At 35.8% G+C, this 20,100-nt stretch overlaps 1 non-coding gene across 1 annotated transcript; it reads left to right on the forward strand.

Annotated features, from left to right (window-relative positions):
* Positions 1-9,595: 9,595 nt before the first annotated feature.
* LOC121228522 (small nucleolar RNA R71) lies at positions 9,596-9,702 on the forward strand. Its single transcript, XR_005926098.1, has one exon. It is a non-coding gene; the product is annotated as a small nucleolar RNA R71 (small nucleolar RNA).
* Positions 9,703-20,100: the final 10,398 nt, after the last annotated feature.

Here is a 20,100-nt window from a genome sequence, read left to right on the forward strand (position 1 = left end):
TATTGTGACGAAGTCACCAGATACAGATATTGTGGCTAGGCCACCAGAACAGATATATATATGTGGCGAAGCCACCAGATTGTAGCGAGGCTGCCAGATATTGTGACGAAGTCACCAGAACAGATATATGTGGTGAGGCCACCAGATTGTAGCGAGGCTGCCAGAACGCTTCCTCCATCAATATAAACCCATGTCCCATGCAACAGAAATAATATGTCATGGCATACGTATACAGAAACAGAACATCATGCTTTTCAAAAAAAAATAACCCTAGGGGTAAAATCGTAATTTTGCATACATAAGGGTATTTCAGTAATTATTACCTATTGCTAAGGTTTCATGCTCATTCTAACGTTTACCAAGTAATCAGAAGTACTTACCTCATCTTTTTACCAAAGTGGGCCCGTTGGCCCATTGGCCCGTTTTCAGCCCATTAAGCCCAAAAATACCGTTGTGCACGAAAATGCACACTCTGCACTCTAATCATCCAAATGCACCATATTCATTAACAACTGTCTCACAAGCGCTCACATGCTCGCGAGTTCACAAAATACCAACGTTTCGATATTTCGGCTTTTATCGATTCAGTCTAAGGGAGGGTGTCGTTTACACACCTGGTTGATGACGATTGATGATGATATCTCCTACGCGATAATCCTACAATTGACCACTAACACATTAGACTTACAAATTAATGATAACTAACATAAATCCACGTCAACTAACCCAATCATCACACAAGTTAGTCATTTACGCACGAGGGGCAAAATAGTCATTTAACACCCTAGGGGCAAAATGGTAATTATACCCCACATGGGTATCTCGGTAATTCTACCCTATAGGGGTATTTCGGTATTTCTACCCTACAAGGGTATTTCGATAATTCTATCCTACAGGAGTATTTCGGTAATTCTACAACTTATCCACTTGGGCCTACGGACCCATTAGGACCACATGGCCTATTTCAGCCCATCGCGGCCCAAAATAGCCATCCTACTGCTAGAGTAATGAGACATACACACCTGTTAGGAGATTGCAGTTAATCCGCGCTCCAAACACTCTTAGCTGACGCCCAACCCAAAGGAGCACAAAGGGATCAGCCAAGAAGGGTATGCCTACTCTCCTCATGGTTTGCTCTATTTAAAGCCAGCTCTCCATCAACTCTTATGTTAGCTTCCCGATGTGGGATCCCTCCATCACCAAAGTTTAAAACCAACACCAACTCTTGCCGTCCCAACATAGCAAAATAATCAACCTTTGCGTGCTAAGGGATTCGAACCAAAGTCCTCTCACATGCCAACTCACGCCACCACCACTAGGCCATCAACTCATTTGTGTCATAAATCCAACACATTAAACTTTAAAGCACACCTACTTGCTTCCAGATTTATTGAATAGAAAAACCAAAATATATTGCAAGAGCCAAGACTTGAACCTTGGACCCCTTGCTTCCTCTATGGCGTCACTTCTTTGTCCTCTAAGTGGCGCCACCTTGCCACTACACCACACTCCTTTTTGTGTCATCTTTTACCCCTTTACTCTTAAAAGGCCAAACGCCAATTGCATCACCTGTTCATAAAATTAAAATTTTGAAGACTACCACAGATTTAACTTAAGTTTGGGCCTTCCAAAGGCCCACTAACCTACTAAAATATATATATTAACCAACCAGAACACACACAAATTTTAAAAATCACAGAAACACAGAAAACCTGAAAATTGGGGCATTACACGGCTGCCTCGCCTCAGTATGACCAACACCTCTACTCGGTGCCCCAAGACCATGGCCCATACCATTTCCACCTCTGGCCTAGGCACGGCCTCTTGGTGGCTACTGAAAACTCCTCTGCAGCTAAACGGTACCCATACTAGTAGCTTGCATCTGTTTGGGCATCTGTGGACAATCCTTGATATGGTGTTCCATAGATCTACACCTCAAACATGCCCCTATTCGTACCCAGCACTCGCCCTGATGGCGTTTCCCACAAACAGTACAAGGTTGCAATCCAAAAGTAGCAACAGGGGGCCCAACTCTAACATGCCCATCAAATTTGGCCTTTTTCTTAGGCCATATACCTGAACCTAAGGGCTCTCGAACCGTCTTGTTTCTTCTCTTATCCTTTTCATGATTCTGGCGCTCAGCGTGCTTCACATCCTCAGTGATCTTCACCTTTTCTACTAAAACTGCAAAATCTCGCTCCCTTTGTGGAGCTATCAAAACCCATAGATCATATCTAAGGTTGTCCTCAAAATGCACGCAACACTTATACTCAGTTACCACCATGCCTCACGCATAGCGGCTCAATCGCAAAAATTCTGCCTCATATTCAGCTACCGACTTATCCCCTTGGGTCAAATTCAGAAACTCCCTTCTGCGGGCATCCACATAGCTAGCACCCACATATTTCCCTTGGAAAGCATTCTTGAAAAACTTCCAAGTCAATCAATCGGGCTGAGTACCCTCTTTCACTTTAAGCCACCACTAATAGGCTTCATCTCGCAACAACGACACTGCATCTTTCAGTTTCTGCTCTGGGGTGTAGTCGAGATCATCCATGATCCTCTCTGTGGCCTCAATCCAATATTCAGCCACATTAGGGGCAACTCTAATGATACCCCTAAAGATCTCAACCCCATTAAACCTGAGTCGTTCCATTACCGACCAACAGCCCACAGTACCAGTATTGGGCCCAGTGACCATCTCCAAAATTTACAGCATAGCCTGGGACAGTGCGTCGTCCCCAGCTGCCCGATCATGTGACCCAGTCTCAGTCACAGGTGAATCCGGAACCTCTCTTGCCCCAACGTTAGGCATATGGCCCGATGCCGAAGACCCAACATGAGCACCTTCACGGCCTCCGCTGCGGCCTCTTATACCCCTTCCATGAGTACTCCTGGTGCTCATTATCGGTTTGCTTCTTATCTGTATTAACAATTTTATGCATTAGTTTTACAGTTCCAGTGATTATTAACGGATGTTTTATGAAAAATAGCATCAATAATTCAGAGTTTTTTTCGTAGTTTGTAGTCCTACTACAGTTTCAGGTTACCCTAATAAAGGTCTCAGTATAGTCTATTATCTATGATAGTCTCAGTATTTCAGTTAAAACATACAATAGTTTTAGAGAACGTACAGGGTTTAGGAAACAACACATTCGGAAACAACACCACAAAATATTTTTCCACCATTTGAAATAATTCTTTTAAAATTTATGTTTTTACAAAGAACCCAAATCAACAGTCGAGTTTTGTAACCTGGCTCTGATACCACTAAATGTAACACCCTAAACCCGGCTAGACGTTATGGCTGCATCTGCGATGTCACATTAAAGTGAGTTTTGAAAAACGTAGTTCTATTAGTGAAGTCCGTTTGTTTTAAAACCTCGTTTATGATCCTTATGAAAAGCTAGCTTAGTTTATTTACTTGTTAAATTATGGGTTCATTAAGCAAAACATGGCTCATAAAAAATCATTATTACGCTTTAAAACATTGTTCGTTGCTGAAGCTTTTAAAACTAGTTACGTGGCATAACAGTGAAAACATTTTACCTTCTTAAAACCCAAGTCCTACAGCTAGCAGAGATAAGTCAATTTAAATAAAACCCCAAATAAAATGTAACTTTAAAACGGCCTTATTACATAAAATTTACCCAGATAAAACTACTTTTACTAAATTCAAACAAAAACATAATCGGTGGTGTAGATAACTCCGAGTCCTTCGCAGCACCAACCCGCCTAAGGATTACCTGTACAGGTAGGTGGAAAAGGTGAGTTTTTGAAAACTCAGTGTGTAATCCATATTGATCAAACAATCAAACAAACAGTGTTGAACAAGAGTAAAAAAACCGAAGCTGACTTGCCCCAAATGAATCCCCTAATTCGACAAAACCTCAGACAACCCTCACACTAAACTCAATCTACCTTTCCCACCTCAGCCGAAACTCTCATGAACAAGAGTCCAATTTCGGTACAACATTCCCCCACTTTCAAAATTCCACAATATCCTCTTAAAATCTCTCCTCCAACATCTCCTCAACCGCCCATTCAAACACTCCTCAACCAGCAGAGTTTCGGTCAACTACAACTACCTACACGACAGAGCTGCAAAAATAAACACCCTTTGCACACAACAGGGCTCGAACTTAAGCCCTTTAGCATAGCAGCACGCCATTTGCCACTAGACTAGCATTCATTTTTATGACACATCCTTCCCACATTTATTTAAGAAGCCCATCAACAGGCGACAGGGTTTACTCAAGCCAAAAAAAAAATTCTGCACAAGCCAAGGCTTGAACTCAGGACCCTTCCCACACTCCTCAGAGCACTTAACCACTGTAGCAAGCATGTTTTTGTGCAACACAATAAATAAAAATAAAAACCTAAATTTTTTGGGTTGTTACAGAACCTATGGAAGCTTTCTTTCTTTTTCTTTTCTTTTTATTTTGGTCAAAGAAATTATATGAACTAATGGCTTTTTATTTATGTTATAATATAACATATATCAACAACATTATTATTTTACTTAAATAACCTTTATCATAAAATATAAAACCATTATATATTAAGGTCATGACCATCCATATCATTATATCATGGGCAAATTGCAACTTAAATGCCTCCACTTAAATAGACAACAACAAGTCGGCCCTTACACATTAAACTACTAAGTTTTCATTTTACGCGATTAAGCCCTTTTTATTAAATCGACACTCAAATGACAAAATTAAATCACGAAAATTTAACAGAATTTATTTAAACATACTAATCCCGAAAATATACCCTAAATCATTTATTAAAAGGAAAAACAATAAAATGAACACAATTTGATTCCGTTCAGTCTTATCTCCCTAGTAATGTTTCAGACACTGAGCATTAACTTAAAAATTACCTCCCTTACCTTGGAGTTCAACAACTCCGTACGGATGGATGTCACGAATTGTAAATGGACCGGATAATGTGATTTTAATTTACTTGGAAAGAACCTTAATCAGAATTAAATAACAAGACTTGCTGACTTGCTTCAAATTCTTAAACTCGAATGTGCTTGTCATGCCATTTCTTAAGTCTCTCCTAGAGTAATTTGGTATTTTCATACTTGAACATTCGAAATTCCTCTAGCTCATTGAGTTGGAGCACCCGTTTCTCTCTAGCAAGCTTAAGATCCAAGTTGAGTTGTTGAAGGGCCCAATAAGCTTTGTACTCTAACTCTAGGGGTAGATGACAGGCTTTCCCAAAGACCAACCTGTAGGGTGACATCCCTAAAGGTGTCTTGTATGCTGTTCTATAATCCCATAAAGCACCATCCAGTCTTTTGGACCAATTTCGTCAGTTTGGGCAAACTACCTTCTCAAGTATGCCTTTGATCTCTTTGTTCGCCAGTTTAGCTTGCCCATTCGTCTGCGGATAGTAAGCTGTAGCGACCTTGTGTTTCACTCCATATTTATCTAATAACCATTTCAACCACTTGTTCACAAAATGGGACCCTTCATTACTGATAATAACTCTTGGGGTTCCAAACCTTGTGACACGTGTTTCTGCAAAAACTTAATTACAACCTTAGCATCATTTGTTGGATAAGCTTTAGCCTCGACCCACTTAGACACATAGTCTACTACTACCAATATGTACTTGTGACCAAAAGATGGTAGAAAAGGACCAAGAAAATCAATACCCCATACATCAAACAATTCTACCTCAATGATATTTGTTCGAGGCATCTCATTTCTGTTGGTGACATTTCTAACCCTTTGACATCGATCACAACTCTTTACGTAAGCATATGTATCCTTGAACAGTGTTGGCCAAAAGAACCCGGCTTGTAATACTTTGGCCATAGTACGTGTACCTTCAAAGTGTCCCCCACTTGGAGCTGAGTGTAAATGGTTTAAAACCTTTTGTACTTCATTTTCTGCCACGCATCTCCTGATCATTTGATCTACGCACCTTTTAAACAAGTATGGTTCTTCCCAGAAATAGTACTTCACATCGTGAAGAAACTTTTTCCTTTGATGATATGTCTTCTCAATCTGCATCAAACCACAAGTTAAATAGTTAGCAATATCAGCAAACCAAGGGGTATTATGAACATGATTTACCTTCAGTATGTGTTCATCCAGAAACGTCTCTCGCATTGGTATAAAAGAAGAGTTCCCTTCTTGCGACTTCAATCTGGACAAGTGATCTGCTACTTGATTTTCCACTCCCTTTCGATCTTGAATTTCTAAATCAAACTCTTGAAGTAGAAGTACCCATCGGATCAACCTCGGCTTAGCATCTGTCTTAGAAAGTAAGTACTTAATTGCTGAGTGGCCTGTATAGACAGCCACTTTGGTACCTACAAGATAAGATCGAAATTTTTCAAAATAAAATACAATAGCAAGTAACTCTTTTTCTATTACCGTATAATTCAATTGAGCTCCTGTTAGAGTTTGACTTGCATAGTAAATGGGATGAAAAACTTTTTTCCTTCACTGGCCCATGACAGCTCCTATAGCAAAGTCACTTGTGCCACACATCAATTCGAATGGCAAATCCCAATCTGGTGTAACAATTATGGTGTCGTAACTAATCGACTCTTCAAATATTTGAAAGCCTTTAAGCATTCCTCATCAAAACTTGAATGTCAATTCCTTCTCCAATAATTTACATAAGGGTTTAGAAATTTTGGAGAAGTCATTGATAAATCTTTAATAGAAACTGGCGTGGCCCAAAAAGCTCCTAACACCCTTTACAAATGTTGGAGGTAGGAGTTTCTCAATAACATCTATATTTGCTTTATCAACCTCTATTCCATGTCTTGTTATCCAATGCCCTAGAACAATCCCTTCTCGTACCATAAAGTGGCACTTTTCCCAGTTGAGTACTAGGTTTGTTTCTTTACATCGCCTTAGTACCTTCGCTAGATTGGCTAAGCAATCATCACAAGTATCTCAAAATACTGAAAAATCATCCATAAAAACTTCCAATTACTTCTCAACCATATCAGTAAAAATAGACATCATACATCTTTGAAATGTAGCAGGTGCATTACATAAACTAAATGGCATGCGTCTAAATGCAAATGTACCGTATGGGCAGGTGAATGTTGTCTTGTGTTAATCTTCTAGTACTATTGTAATCTGATTATACCCCGAGTATCCATTGAGAAAACAGTAGTAGTCTTGCCCCGCGAGTCTATCCAGCATCTAGTCTAAAAACGGTAATGGAAAGTGATCTTTCCTAGTCGATTTGTTTAGCTTCCGTTATCGATGCAAATTCTCTATCTCGTAACCATTCTAGTCGGTATCAACTCATTATTCTTGTTTTCAATGACCGTGATACCTCTTTTCTTTGGAACGCACTAGACCAGACTTACCCATGAGCTGTCTGAGATGGAGTAAATTATACCCGCATCTAACCACTTGATGATTTCTTTCTTTACTACATCCTTCATGATGGGGTTTGGTCTTTGTTGTCCATCAATCGTCCCTTTTTCGCCATCTTCAAGGATAATCTTGTGCATGCATACAGAATGACTAATTCTGTGAATATCGGCTATGGTCCATCCAATAGCCTTCTTGAATTGTTTCAATACAAGGATGAGTTTCTCTTCTTGCTCACTAGTTAATTCTGTTGAAATAATCACATGAAAAGTAGAAGAGTTACCTAAATAAATATTTCAGATGTGAAGGTAGTACCTTGATTTCTAATTTAGGTGGCTCCTCAATTGACTCTTTTGGTTGGGCATAATCCCTTTTCTCTAATTCCACAGATTCAAAATGGGATTGCGGATTAAATCCCTTTTGATTAGCTTCTAACAATGCCAAGTATTTATCCTCCTCTTCATCATTCAGAGGATCTAATGTCAAAATTTGTTCCAATAGATCCTCAACATAGTTGAGCTCTTTCTCTACTATTAAGTCCTCTAAATCGGACACTGAAGAATAATCATCAATTGTGTTAGGAAATCACATAGACTTAAAAACGTTAAATGTTACCTGATCATCCTAAACATGCATAGTAAACTCGCCCTTCTGTACATCAATAAGGGTCCTTCTGGTTGCTAAGAACGGTCTTCCTATGATAATTGGAACTTCTTTGTCTACTTCAAAGTCTAGGATAACAAAATTAGCAGGGAAGTTAAATTTATCTACACGTACCAATACATCCTCGATTTTTCTTTCTGGATGTGCTAAAGATTGATCTTCTAATTGAAGTGTAACCGTAGTTGTCTAACTTCACTTATCCCCACCTTCCTAAATATTGACATAGGCATCAAGTTAATACTCGCATCTAAATCACATAATGCCTTACCACAATACATTGCTCCAGTGTTGCAGGGTATGGTAAAACATCTAGGATCCTTTAACTTTAAGGGTAATTTGTCTTGAAGATATGCACTGCATTCCTTCGTCAGAACTACCATATCAAATTTTCCAAGTCTTCATTTTTTGGGCAGGATATCCTTCATGAATTTGATGTAGTTCGGCATTTTCTCAAGTGCTTCAACCAAAAAGATGTTGATATGAAGTTGCTTGAGTACGTCTAGGAACTTCTTGAATAGAATCTCCTGCTTCTACTTTTGAAGTCTTTGAGGGTAGTGGTGGTTTCTTTACTAGAACTAGTTGATTCGTCTTCTGTGGCAATTCTGCATCTAACAAAATTGTTAGTTGATCAGAATTAGTTGGTTCTGAAATTAACTTATCGGGTTTTGCGGATTCTGGTTCTTGTGAAATTGGAATTTCAACACTCGGTTAAATTTCCTCTGAATCTTGAGTGTCAGCTTGCTCCTTTTCAACTTCAATAATGTTGGGCTCTACTGTCTTTCCACTCCTCAATGTCAACACTTTGCAATGCTCCTTCCTCGGATTCCTTGGATTTTCCGTATCACTAGGTAAGGCACCTAGTGGTCGGTTCCTGGGTTCAGTTCTAAGCTGGCCCATTTGGTTTTCTAGGCTTTTCAATGTAGCTGCTTGGCTTTGGATTAAGGCATCATTCTTGGCCATGTATGCCTTCAACAGATTTTCTAAGCCATTGGATGGTTCAGCTTGGGTTGGTTTCTGAACTTGTTAGGGAAAACTAGGTGGCTGGGTTGGTCTAGGTTGGGCGTAAATGTTACTGGTTCCAGTCCCTTGGTTACTCTAGGAAAAATTAGGGTGATTTTACCACGATGGATTATAAAAATTGGATTGAAGTCTTTGCCTTCCTCGATTTTGGTTCTGGTTAGCTATGTAGTACATGGATTCTGGGTTTGATGGACATTCTTCGAACAAATGTCCTTCCCCATAGTAAACACAGGCTATATTTTCAAACTAGGTTGGTGCCTGTGCTACAAAACTGTTAGACCATTAGTAGTAAGATTTTTTAACATTGAGGATACTGATGATACCTGAGAAGCGAGTGAAGTACGTCTACTTCATGTATTCCAGCAACTCGTCTTCATGACGCTGCTCGATTGGTTGGCCATTAGTAATTGTTGCTAGCCATCCTCTCCATGATTTTATAAGCCTCGTTATAAGACTTAGAAAGGAGAGAACCATTAGCAGAAGCGTCCACTACCATCCTTGTGTGAGCATTGAGACCATTATAAAATGTCTAAATTTGGATGCAATGTGGGATTCCATGATGAGGGTACTTTCATAATAACTCTTTGCATCTTTCCCATCCCTCATACAAGGACTCATCATCCATTTTTTGGAAGGCAGTGATCTCGTTCCTCAACTTAGCATTCTTGCTAGGCGGGAAATACTTCATAAGGAATCTTTCTGCTAACTCTTGCCATGTGAAAATTGAGTTTGGTGGCAATGAGTTCAACCAAGCTCGAGCTCTATCCCTCAGTGAATATGGGAACAGCTTCAATCGTAATGCATCTTCGAGTATCTGGCTAATTTAAAAGAATCACTCACCTCCATAAACAGTCTTAAGTGTAGATGAAGATCTTCGGTAGGCATTCCACTGAATTAGCCCATTGTTTGAAGCATCTGAAACATGACTGGCTTCAGTTCGAACTATTCTGCCTCAATTTTGGGTCTCCTAATACCAGGATTAAGATCATTAAATACTGGCACGGCATACTGTCGTAAAGCTCTATCCCTATCATCAGCAATAAGGATAGATTTGAGTAGGGTTTGCTCTATTTCCTTGGATCGAATTTTCGAAGTTCATATCTTCAGTCCTTCTTTGATTTGCTTATCTTCTTCATTGTCGGAAAGTTCGTTCAATCTTAGGGTCTACAGAGAGTAGGTCAATAATTCGGTCAATACTCATAAACACCTAAAATAATCACAGAAAAATTAATTAAATTAAAAATTAAACAGGAAATTAAACCAAAATGCAAAACTAACAAATTCACAAACAATGACTTTTTAAAACAGTCTTCAGCAACGACGCCAAAAACTTGGAACGACATAAATGTGACAAGTAAATGTCGAGTTATTGTACCCACAAGGAGTGTGGAAAGGATTATTTATGAATGTAATTTAAAACACTTTGATGAAGAAAAATAAGATTTTAAACTAAATAACTAAAAAAATAAATCTCAAATGCATGATTTCAAAATATTATTTAATCAAGATGACATAATTGTGTTGATTTAATTACATTTCTTTAACTTAGAATTATGAAACTCATGCTTATGTTGTTACGAATAAATTCACGGCAACTCAGTAATTTGCTAACTTATGAACATATTCACCTACACGAATCCATTCATCTCTTAACATATCCCTATGTTAATTCAAACGATTAAACAAATTTTAATAAGCAAACATGTTATGGCACTTACATACTCATTAAATTGAACTAATATCTTGCATATTCCTATGTCAATTCAACCAATTAATTAAATCTAATAAGCACATAAAAGACTATGTGAGGTAACAAGGTATCCCTACCTTGAAATAGTTTAATCACAATAATCTTGCAAATTATGTAAGGCAAGTGTATCGCCAGATACATTGCTAATTTAAGCTTCAGCTACCTTAAAAGAATAAACATGCACTGATTACGTATTGCATCCATTAATTACAATTTCAATCCATTTAAATAATTAATTCATTAGCAATCTCACAAATGTAATGCAAGAATAACTTAGGCATGATTTTACTCAATCAAGCATTTTACCGAGGCCTATAACAGCATAAACATAATTTTAATAATTTAAGTAGATGAAATGTAATCAAACCAACACGAATTAAATTCAAGCTAAACTGATTAAATTAACCATTCCAACAACATATATATTCATAGATATGTTCATCATAACAACAACAAAAATTAAAGAGATAGGGAACAAGAATCAAATCCAATGTTTTTCCGTGGCTTGACTAGGTTGCTCCGTTGTTGTCCTTGCCGATCAAGGCTGCTATGAACACTTCAATGTTGCTCCAAAATGTCTGAAGATAACCCTTTCCCAAGGGGAGAAATCGGCACAAGAGCAAGGGACTTGAAATGGAAAAATGAGAGTAGAAAGTGAGAGAGGAGAGGAGAGATGTGAATGAGTTGAGGTGTGCTTTGATTGATCAGCCAAGGGGGGTTTTTATACCTGAATGTGGCAGCTAAAATTTTCTAAAAATAGCAGCCAAAGAGCCACCCCTTGGCTGCATCTATGTGGCAAAGTTGATGGCTTCAACTTTTCTAAATATGGATTGGGGCAAATTCATAAAGCCATCAATTGTGAAGGGGCTTGAATGCAACTTTGAGAAGTCTTCAAGGGCTTCTTTGCAAGATTAATTAATCAGCAAATAAGCTGATTTGGGTCAGCATATGGACGGTTTTGGGCTGCCCAATCCTTGGCTGGTTTAGTTCAATCGGTTCGGTTCAACTAGACCACTTTTTCCATAATTAATGAATAATAATTTATTGAGCCTAAATTAAATTGAGTATAAATTAAAATTTATTATATTATGAATTAATATACATAATTGGACCGTCTTAGGCAGGAAATTAATTCGCCTTGATACTTCAAATTGCTTCTCGGTTTTGTGCTTCTGGTAGTGTCTACCGAGCCATTTTTTGCCTTTTATGCAAATCTGTCAAAAATAACCAAAATTCATAAAAAATAATTATAAAATTAAATAAATTTCAACATGTTCATATTTTAAGTGCACTTTAATTATTTTATAAAAATTAATTATTTTCGACAAGAATTTAACCAAATTCGTATGAATTTAAGTTAAAAAGGGTATGAAAAAGTGTGTAAATTTTTTTTGTGTTTCCAATTATGCTATGCCATGGGAATTTGTCTATTTGGTTTTGTTTAATATACACCTATGTTTTGATGTATAACTTGCCTTGTAATTTATTTGGTAAATGATGGAAATTACTTTAGTCACTATGTGAGGTTAATTATGATTTGTGAAGCATAATTATATTTGGCAATAAAAGGTAAAATCAATACATATGATATCCTTATTTGTGTATTTGTCATTTTTGTTATGGTTTGTAATGACAAGGGTAGTATTTGTTTCATGGATGAATGGTTGAACATTTGGGCTAGTATAAGGTGTATATTTAGTAAGCTTATTTGGTAATGAAACGACATGATTTAGCTTATGATTGAATGATGAAATTGTACTACTTTTGTGGTTAATTTTGATAGTTGAATGGGTGATAAATGGATTTGATAAGTATAGGAAACTCTAGCATGATGTTTAGCCTATAAACTTGGTATGATTGGTTCAGCATTTGAGTTTAGTAATAGCTATTGTCATTATGGTGGTTTGCGCATACATTAGTAGTATAAAAAAATAAAATAATAATAATACATTGGGCTATGTTGTAATGTTAGCTAATATTTTATAAGTTAATTATTATAATGTCGAATGAAATGGGTTGATATGGTTTAATATGCAAATGTGTATAAATATGTAAATTATTTGTTTAGTATAATTAAATATATGAATTAAACTTAAGGATGTTTTAATGTATGTTCGGTTTATGGAACCAAAAATGTTTGATTTTATTTAGGTATTCGAATAACATGAGTGTGATGTACATACGTTTCGAATTATATATTTAATAAGTATATATATTATGGCAAGGATGCATGTTAGTTGATTTGAAATTTGGAATTGATAAATGAGATTGAAATAGTTGAGTGTGAAAGTATGGTTCGTTTATATAAGCATGATAGGTAAAGTATGATTATTTTGGTTGAATTATGAAAGTCCAATATGAGAATTTGGTTTATATGAATTGGTGACTTCTGGTTGTTTAAGTTTTCGAAAATTTGTAAAGGAGTTAATATCTATATGCATAATTGAATTGTATGACCGTAATGAGTTGTATTTTGATTGGTAATGCCTCATAACCTTAATCCAATGATGGACGCAGGTTAGGGGTGTTACATTTAGTTGGTATCAGAGCTATGGTTTATTCGGTTCTAAGACTAACATAGCTAATGTGAGTTTAGCCATACATGCCACATTTAACCTGTGATAGTGTAATATCTCCCAACTCTAACGAAAATTGTTTTGATGAGACAGATAAGTTTTCCAACCAAGCTAATTCTAATAGTATGGAATGTGTACTCAAATTTTTGAATGGAAATATGTTGATTATGAGTTGAAACTCATAAAGGTATGGATCAAAAAGTATGACATATTGTTATTGATAAATGTTATAATTATATGAGCATATGGGTTATGATATTTGGATTAGGACTATTATATGAAATACTTTGATCCTGAATTAGTGATTTGAGTCGGCATATGAACTATGTGTTAAGAACAAAAGTGATTAAAAGCAAGTATTTATTAAATGTTTTGAGAATGTGAAATTAGAATTGTACTGGTTATTTTTGATAGTATGTGTGCATTTATGAGAGAGTTAAACTTGAGGCTTTACTACCCTCACCCCCTTATAGAAGTCCAAGTTCGAAAGATTAATAATGTGGTTAGAAAAGTGAATGAACCAGCAAATGAAGATAGTACTAAAGAAGATATTGAAAAGTTTTAAAGGCTATTCAAATTATGCAAAGTCACTATTAACGAAGAAGTTGAATTCGATGAAATAAAAGTATTCAGGTATGATATCTAAAGAAAGATACTAACTGAATGTTCTTTTGAATTGATTTCTGTTATTGATGGGATAATATGGATTTAATGATGACAGAATTAGACAGTGGAATAATGTTTGAATTATACTGATGACTGAGTGCAGTGGTTATAGTCGGGTAGTTACTATGACTTCTTCTGGACATTTTATGTGTACATTTATCCTTAGAAGTATATGTGACTGTTTAATGTCAGAAAGAATTCTTATCGTATAAGAACATTAGCTAAAGATGTTAATAGTCGAAAGTATCATTGGTCTGTTTGAGTTATGTTCGACACTACTATGTCTTTCTCTAGTATTTATTCCCTTGTATGAATATGAAAATCGACGGTAAAATCTATATAATGCTAATACACTATTTCTGCTGGCTATTGTTCTGCTGAAAATATGTGAAGATTATGTTGCTTCTGTTACTGTGGATTCCAATATTTATGGGTGATATTGTTCTTTCTGGACATTTTCTAGGATATTATCGGAGTTGATATCATTCTATATGGGCTGTAATTTTTTGAAACTCTTTGTAGCTACAGATGTTGAAAATTTCACAATTTTGGTTTTCTTATGATTCTATGTGATTATCTATAAGAGCTATTTGACGAAAATGGCTATATCTATTATAATCATAATTTCTGTTCTGAAATTTGGAAAGTACTGTAGTATTGTTATCAAAGTTATAAAAGTTGTGTTTTTGCATTGGGTGTTGTTCAAATCATATTTGATTTTCTTCTAGATTCAAATGCTTATTAACAGCCGGGATTTTATCTATTATTATGGATAAGACGTCAGTCTTATTTTGACATTATGATTTCTATTTGATGATTGTGGCATCTGTATAATGATATGTCTAGGTTATTGGAAACACGAAAATTTACGCATTTTTACATAAAATCATACCGTTTCGATTAAATTCTGTCGAAAAATATTTAATTTTTATAAAATAATTAAATTATACTCAAAATATGAACATGATGAATTTTAGCTAATTTTATAATTAATTTTGAGTAATTTTGGTTATTTTCGACAAAATTGCGAAAATGACGAAAAATGGCTCGGCAGACACTACTTGAAGCACAAAACCGAGAAGCAATTTGAAGTATCAAGGCAAATTAATTTCCAGCCTAAGACGGTCCAATTATGTGTATTAATTCATAATATAATTAATTTTAATTTATACCCAACTTAATTTGGGCTAAATAAATTAATATAAAAAAATTATGGAAAAAGTGGTCCAGTTGAACTGAACCAATTGAAGTGAACCGGCTAAAGATTGGGCAGCCCAAAACCGGCCATATGCTGACCCAAATCAGCTTATTAGCTGATTAATTAAGCTTGCAAAGAAGCCCTTGAAGTCTTGTCAAAGTTGCATTCAAACCCCTCCACAATTGGCGGATTTTTGGATTTGCCCCAAGCCATTTTTAGCAAAGTTGAAAGCATCAACTTTGCCACAAGGGGTGGCTCTTTGGCTGCTATTTTGACTAAATTTTAGCTGCCACACTTAGCTATAAAAGCCCCCCTTAGCTGATCATTCAAGGCATCTTATTCATTCCTTATTCATTTCACAACACTTCTCTCTTCTCTCACTCTTTTTCTCATTTTTCCATTTCAATTCCCTTGCTCTTGTGCTGATTTTGTCCCTTGAAAAAGGGGTGTTCTTCAACCATTTTGGAGCAGCAATTGAGTGTTAATCAAAGCCTTGATCGGCAAGGACAACAAGAAGGATTAACAGAGCAACCAAGTCAAGCCTCAAAAAACCACCGGATTTGATTCTTCTTCCCTATCTATTTAATTTTTGTTGTTGTTATGATGAACATATCTATGAGTATTCATGTTGTTGGAATGGTTAATTTAATCAGATTAGTTTGAATTTAATTCATGTTAGGTTGATTGCATTTCGTCTTCTTAATTTAATCATGCCTAAGTTATTCTTGCATTACGACTGTGAGGTAACTAATGAATTAATTATTTAAACGGACTGAAACTATAATTAATTGACACAGTACTTAATCAGTGCATGTTTATTCTTCTAAGGTAGCTGAAGGTTAAATTAGCAATGTATCTGGCGATATTATTGCCTTGCATAACTTGCAAGATTATTGTGATTAAACTGTTTCAAGGTAGGGATAACTTGTTACCTCACATAGTCTTTTATATGCTTATTAAATTTAATTAATCGTTTGAATTGACATAGGGATATGTAAGAGATTAGTTCAGTTTAATGAGTATGTATGTGCAATAACATGTTTGCTTACTAGAATCTGTTTAGTCGGCTGAATTGTCATAGGGATATGTCAAGAGATGAATGGATTTTGGTATGTAAGTATGTTCATAAGTTAGCAAATTACTGGGTTGCCGTGATTTTATTCGTAACAATATAAACATAATTTTAATAATTCTAAGATGAGAAGTGTAATTAATCCAACACAATTATATCATCTTGATTAAATCTTATTTTGAAATCATGCTTTAGAACTTTCTTTTACTTCATTTTTTTATTAGTTATTTTCTTAAGTTTTTAATCACCCTCTTTAAACAAAATCTTTTCATTCACCAAAGTGTTTTAAATTGCATCCATAAATAATTCTTTTCCCAGTCCCTGTAGGTACGATAACTCGACATTTACTTGTCACTTTATTACTTGTTGCGATTGTGTACACTTGCACATTTCTGTCGTTCCAATTATCCTTTTTAACAAGAACAAAAGATTTCTTCAAAAAGACCAATTCATTAGTTTAGTCTAATCTAAATTATTTGATTGAAAATTTAATTGGGTTATATGTGTTTGAATCTATCCATCGGATTGGAAATAAACTTTGAACGCAGATGTGTGAATTGAGGGATAGTTTGGAGGAAGAATTCATATTCCTGAAGACTTGATACAGAATTATATCAATTGAAAAAATTCTATTTGGAAAATGTTGTGGTAAATTAAAGTTAGTTCGATTGTTGAAGTTTTCCTTTTTGCATGGAGATATTGTCAACCGAAACATCAGTACTGGTTCAGTCTAAGTTGAAGAAAAAAAAGTTTATGATCTTCAGTCATGCATCAATGAACGGTTTGAAGTGTGTCTAATAATAGAGTATATAAAGATATTTTGTGATTCCATACGTTTAAAGCTGCATGAAAAGAGTTACGTGACATATTTGTTGATTACAAGAGTTTAAAATATTCAATGTTGCAGAGCGAGATCCGAATTCGGCACAACAAAGTTAGCTTCAATTGTCGAAAAACTTTTGAGTCTGTAAGTATAAATTATTATCCGAGAGAAATGATTATAGTTTTGAATGATCTGAATAAGAAACTTTTGTGTGCTTTATGAATGATGAATACAAGATTGATTTTATCAAAGGATGATTATATGCTAGTTGGATTAGAAGTTAAATTGATACTTACTAAGTGAATTCGTGAAACTTAGAGATGTGTAATCAAATTATAAGTTAAAAAGGGGTTCAGCATAAACTTAGTTGGGACATCGGCATCGTATTTGATTTTGTGTATGACCCTGTCTGGGACAGTGGCATCGATATTTGATTACATGTAAGACCACGTCTGGAACGTTGGCATTGTACGAGCTTTCTGAGCTATCTGAGTATCTTTATTGGTTCTGAATGGTTCAACGGGCATTTCGAAAAACGAATAACTATGTGAATATGAATCTGATTCAGGTACGCTTGAAATGTATATAATGATTGAGAATGAAAGGTAAGTATATGATTGTATGTAGACTTATGAAATATGTATAAAGTATATGAGACTGAAATGTGTTAAGTAAAAGTGAATTATGCATAAATGAGCAATATGAGAATTCTCGATATGTGGTTATGATTTGCTATGAGCTATATGAATGATTTGGTTTATAATTGTGATTTGTGATAAGTTTATTTGTATATGGCTTACTAAGCTTTTGAAAGCTTACTTTGTGTGTGTTTTCAACTGTTTTATGGATATCGAAGCTACTGAAAGCTTAGGGATCGTCGGGGATCATCACCACACTATCGAACTCTATTTTGGTAGCTCTTGAAAATGTGAATATTGAAGTATGGCATGTATAGGCTAGAAGTATTTGAATATGATTTGTATTGTGTATATCTAGCCATGTGATATGGCTTGGATTTGGTTGTGTATAAGAATGAATTATGGCTATAAACTATGTGATGCATTATGGTCAATATGATATGTTCATGAATGACCAAGTGAATAGGTCAATTTGGTAAGTTTTGGTATGTGCTTATTTGAGGAATTGGTAAGTTTATGGCATGAGATTGAATGAAATGAATTGAGGTTATGAAACTCATATTTGGTATGACTTTGGCTTAGGATTTGATATGTTTTAGTTTGTATATTGAGGATGAAATTTGTTGATAATGATATGGCATGAACGGTTTATATTGGTTGTGAATTGGTTGAAAATTTGGTATAAAACGTTTTGGTTTTGATGGTTGTAGGGATGGCCCAAAATGGGTGTCAATTTGGCTTTGCAAATAGCCTATTTTTGTCCACACAGGCAGAGACACGGGCGTATGTCTCAGCCGTGTGCGAACATGGTTATGTTACACGGCCATGTGTCTCTTGGGGCACCCTACGATTTAAACTCAGTATACCCTACAGTTTTGACATGGTCTAGACACACAGGCGTGTCTATTGGTCGTATGTGGCACACGGGCTGGCACATGGGCATGTGGTTGGCTATGTGACCCAAGTCAGTAACCTCCCTAATTTTCACATGGCCTACCGCATGGACGTGTCTTGTGGCTGTGTGGACAAGTTAGTATGTATGCCCTGTTTTGCCACGACATAGACACACGGATGTGTCTAATGCCGTATGAGGCATAGCGCCTGTTCACACGGGTGTGTGACCTTTATAACTTTGAAAAATGTTTAAGTTTTGAAAAATTTTGTATGTGCCCGATTTAGCCCTGACCCTTTTCTAAAGCATGTTTAAGGTCTTGTTAACCTATATAAGAGACTCTGTAATGATGTGTGACTATGATACTATAATGATAGTGAAATGAATGTGAAATATCCTGATATGTTGAGTAATGCTTCTTAACCCTAGTCTGGTGGCGGATACGGGTTAGGGGTGTTACATTTGGTTGGTATCAGAGCTACGGCTTAGTCGATTCTAGGACTAACATAGTGTAACAGTTCGGTTTAGACCCTAGTCGGAATAGTGGTTTTGGGATGACATATTTGAGTCAAAAAATATTTAAATATTTTTTTCGTGTTTATGATACGTGAATGAGCATATGTGAAAGTCTCGTATGGAAATTTGAATGTTTGTGTGCTTAATTTTGAAAAAGGACTTAATCGCGTGAAATGTAAAAGTAGCCTTCTATTTGTTAAAGTATGTAAGACCCCAAACCCGAACTGGACGTTATGGCCGAATCTGGCGATGTCACATTGAAGTGTTTTCCGCAAAGTGTAACTCCATTGAAAACCCATTCTAAACATTTAACCTCTTTGTGTGTTCTTGAAAAAAAAATTATCCTTTTTGAAACTTGCGTTACTATTTAAAAAGTATTTACTTGAAAATCGTTGTTTATTTTAAAAAATATCATTTTATAGCGGAAGCTTTTTAAAACAGTTGTGTACTTGTGTTTACTTTGTAAAAACATTGTTACTTTTGAAAACTCGAGTTTTCAGAATATAATTAAAGTTAAAATACATAATGGCCTTATTACAGTAACAATACCCAAAATATAATTACTATAACGATAAAGCAAATATGATAGTAAATGCGGTTGTGTGGCCACCCTTAAGTTCCTCGCAGCACCGATCCGTCTAAGCCTGGGGATTACCTGTATAGATAAACAGATGGGTGAGTTTACGAAAACTCAGTGTGTAATCCCTTAATGAGTAACAGTCAATCATGCAGTAAGCAAAAATAGTTTGGGCCTAAGCCCGTATCAGTAACAGTGACAATATCAGTTTAGGCTTTAGCCTATCACAATTCAGAAACAGTCATGTGTTCGGGCCTTAGCCCATTGCAGTAATAGTAAATAGTGCAGTAACAGTAACAATTCAGATATGTAATCAGAAATCATGCCCAACCAGCCTCTACACACCAC

This window comes from Gossypium hirsutum, chromosome A04 (assembly GCF_007990345.1).
Source record: "Gossypium hirsutum isolate 1008001.06 chromosome A04, Gossypium_hirsutum_v2.1, whole genome shotgun sequence".
Taxonomy (NCBI): Eukaryota; Viridiplantae; Streptophyta; class Magnoliopsida; order Malvales; family Malvaceae; genus Gossypium; species Gossypium hirsutum.